Source organism: Suncus etruscus, chromosome 15, assembly GCF_024139225.1.
Source record: "Suncus etruscus isolate mSunEtr1 chromosome 15, mSunEtr1.pri.cur, whole genome shotgun sequence".
Classification (NCBI taxonomy): Eukaryota; Metazoa; Chordata; class Mammalia; order Eulipotyphla; family Soricidae; genus Suncus; species Suncus etruscus.
In genome coordinates this window covers 44,496,373-44,500,526 of record NC_064862.1, presented here as the reverse complement: position 1 = coordinate 44,500,526, position 4,154 = coordinate 44,496,373, and positions in this window count along the sequence as shown.

Below are 4,154 nucleotides of genomic sequence, written 5' to 3'. Positions count from 1 at the left end.
GTGGTGAGAGAGGACAGCCTTGTCTTGTGCCAGAATTTAGAGGGAAGGCTTTTAGTTTTTCTCCATTGAGGATAATATTTGCCACTGGCTTGTGGTAGATGGCCTTAACTATATTCAGAAAGGTTCCTTCCATTGCCATCTTGCTGAGAGTTTTGATCAAGATTGGGTGTTGGACCTTATCAAATGCTTTCTCTGCATCTATTGATATGATCATGTGGTTTTTATTTTTCTTGTTATTGATGTTGTGTATTATGTTGATAGATTTACGGATGTTAAACCAGCCTTGCATTCCTGGGATGAAACCTACTTGATCGTAGTGGATGATCTTCTTAACGAGGCATTGAATCCTATTTGCCAGGATTTTGTTGAGGATCTTTGCATCTGCATTCATCAGCGATATTGGTCTGTAATTTTCTTTTTTCGTAGCACCTCTGTCTGGTTTAGGTATCAAGGTGATGTTGGCTTCGTAAAAGCTATTTGGGAGTGTTTCCACTTGTTCAATTTCATGAAATAATCTTGTCAGGATTGGTAGTAGTTCCTCTTGAAAAGTTTGATAAAATTCATTAGTGAATCCATCTGGGCCTGGGCTTTTGTTTTTCGGCAGACATTTGATTACTGTTTTAATTTCATCAATGGTGATGGGGGTGTTTAGATATGCTACATCCTCTTCCTTCAACCGTGAAGATTATAAGAGTCCAAGAATTTATCCATTTCTTCCAGGTTCTCATTTTTAGTGGCATAGAGTTTTTCAAAGTAGTTTCTGATTACCCTTTGAATCTCTGTCATATCAGTAGTGATCTCTCCTTTTTCATTCCTAATACGAGTTATCAATTTTCTCTCTCTCTCTTTCTTTGTTAGGTTTGCCAGTGGTCTATCAATCTTGTTTATTTTTTCAAAGAACCAACTTCTGCTTTCGTTGATCTTTCGGATTGTTTTTTGGGTTTCCACTTTGTTGATTTCTGCTCTCAGCTTCGTTATTTCCTTCTGTCTTCCTATTTTTGGGTCCTTTTGTTGAGTACTTTCTAGTTCTATTAGCTGTGTCATTAAGCTACTCAAGTAAGCTCCTTCTTCCTTCCTGATGTATGCTTGCAAAGCTATAAATTTTCCTCTCAGTACTGCTTTTGCTGTGTCCCATAAGTTCTGATAGTTTGTGTCTTTATTGTCATTTGTTTCCAGGAAACTTTTGATTTCCTCCTTGATTTCATCTCGGACCCACTGGTTATTGAGTATGAGGTTGTTTAACTTCCAGGTGTTAAAGTTTTTTTTCTGAGTCCCTTTGGAATTCACAAATAATTTCAGAGTCTTGTGGTCAGCGAAGGTAGTCTGCAAAATTTCTATCCTCTTGATCTTATGGAGGTATGTTTTATGTGCCAGCATGTAGTCTATCCTGGAGAATGTCCCATGTACATTGGAGAAGAATGTGTATCCAAGTTTCTGTGGATGGAATGTCCTATATATATCCACTAGGCCTCTTTCTTCCATTTCTCTCCTCAGGTCTAGTATATTCTTGTTGGGTTTCAGTCTGGTTGACCTATCCAATGTTGACAAAGCAGTGTTGAGGTCCCCCACAATTATTGTGTTGTTATTGATATTGTTTTTCATATTTGTCAACAGTTGTTTTAAATATTTTGCTGGCCCCTCATTTGGTGCATATATGTTTAGGAGAGTTATTTCTTCCTGCTCTACATACCCCTTGATTAATATAAAATGTCCATCTTTGTCCCTTACAACCTTCCTGAGTATAAAGTTTGCATTATCAGATATTAGTATGGCCACTCCAGCTTTTTTATGGGTGTTGTTTGCTTGGATAATTTTTCTCCAGCCTTTTATTTTGAGTCTATGTTTGTTCTGACTATTGAGGTGCGTTTCTTGTAGGCAGCAGAAGGTTGGATTGAGTTTTTTGATCCATTTAGCCACTCTGTGTCTCTTAACTGGTGCATTTAGTCCATTGACGTTGAGAGAAAGAATTGTCCTGGGATTTAATGCCATCTTTATATCGAAATTTGGTGTGTCTTTTGGTTAGTCTTGTTTTAAATTAGGTCTTTCAGTTTTTCTCTTAAGACTGGTTTTGAGTCTATAAAGTTTCTGAGCTTTTTTTTGTCTGTGAAACCATGTATTCTTCCGTCAAACCAGAAAGTGAGTTTTGCTGGGTACAGTATTCTAGGTGAAGCATTCATTTCATTCAGTCTTGTCACAATATCCCCCCACTGCTTTCTGGCATTGAGTGTTTCTGGTGACAGGTCTGCTGTAAATCTCAAGGATGCTTGCTTGAATGTAATTTCCCCTTTTGATCTTGCTGTTTTCAGAATTCTGTCTCTATCTGTGGGATTTGTCATTGTGACTAGGATGTGTCTTGGGGTGGTTTTTCTTGGGTCTCTTTTGGTTGGTACTCTTCGAGCATGCAGGATTTGATCACATATATTCTTTAGCTCTGGAAGTTTCTCTTTAATGATGCTCTTGACCGTTGATTCTTCCTGGAAATTTTCTTCCTGGGTCTCTGGGACTCCAATGATTCTTAGGTTGTTTCTGTTGATCTTATCATAAACTTCTATTTTCATCTGTTCCCATTCTTTGACTAATTTTTCCATTGTCTGTTCATTTGCTTTAAGATTTTTTTTTAATCTCTCCTGCTGTATGGAATTGTTATGTATCTCATCTTCCACAGCACCAAGTCTATTCTCAGCTTCTGATACCCTGTCCCAGACCTTATCTATTTTGTCATTCACTTTGTTTACTGATTTTTTCAGGCCTGTTAGTTGACATGTTATTTCAGTTTGGAGTTTTGTGATTTCTGTCTTCATATTTTCTTGATTATTATTAGTGTTCTGTTCCACTCTATCCATGGTTTTTTTGAGGTCATTAAGCATCTTCCATATTGCTACTCTAAAGTCCTTATCTGAGAGGTTGATTAGTTGGTTGGTCATTAACTGGTCATCAGAATTGTCATCTTCATTCTCTATGTCTGATGCTGGTCTCCATTGTTTCCCTATTGTCACACTTGTATTGTGGGTTTTTCTACGTGTTGTGGTGGTATTCATTGGTTATATGATGCAGGCAGCACACTTCTCTGGCTCCACCCTTTCTGGATGGGCCTGCTTGCCTCCAAGGTAGGGGAGTCCTCCGTGGATGAAGCCTCACACAGGATCAAATCTTAGGCCCGAGGACGCAGCAGAGAAGACAGTCTGGAGAGAAGTTCTTTCTTCTGTGATCCAATACAGTTCTTAGTGTGTTTTTTTTTCTTCTTGTGATGGTGTTATTTTTTTTGAAATAGCGCACGGCTGCGTAGCGAAGTGGAGCTAAGTGCCTTCTGGAGCCTCTTTTCAGCCCACTCTCAAGAGGTTCATGCAGCAGGATAGTAGAGAGACACACACAGGCAGCACTCACAGTTTTTCACAGTCGGGCCACACTGGACAGGCGTAGTTTTCACTCGCTTGCTTGGCAGCTTCAGAATGCTGTATTTTTGGGGTCGCTTCCCAAGACTCTGACGAGAGTTGCTGGGTAGCTTCAGTATTTGGGGGGTTTGCTTCCCAGGGCTCTGAGGTGAGCTTCCAGAGTTCAGGAAAGACAGAGAAGAGTAGGACAGGGCTCCCTTCAGGTCCTCAGTTTCCTCAGAAGGAGCACAGCCGGGTGGAGACTCTGCAGGTAGAGCAATCAGCACTCTGCCCGGAAACCCCCACATCCAGCCATTTCTTACTCACTCACTGGCTCGCTGGGTAGCTTCCGAATGTACTTTCTTTGGGGTTCGCTTCCCAGGGCTCTGAGGAGAGCTTCCAGAGTTCAGGAAAGACAGAGAAGAGTAGGACAGGGCTCCCTTCAGGTCCTCAGTTTCCTCAGAAGAAGCACAGCCGGGTGGAGACTCTGCAGGTAGAGCAATCAGCACTCTGCCTGGAAACCCCCACATGCAGCCATTTCTTACTCACTCACTTGCTGGGTAGCTTCAGTTTTTTGGTGGTTCGCTTCCCAGGGCTCTGAGGTGAGCTTCCAGATTTCAGGAAAGACAGAGAAGAGTAGCACAGGGCTCCCTTCAGGTCCTCAGTTTCCTCAGAAGAAGTACAGCCGGGTGGAGACTCTGCAGGTAGAGCAATCAGCACTCTGCCTGGAAACCCCCACATCCAGCCATTCCTTACTCACTCTCTGGCTCGCTGGCTAGCTTC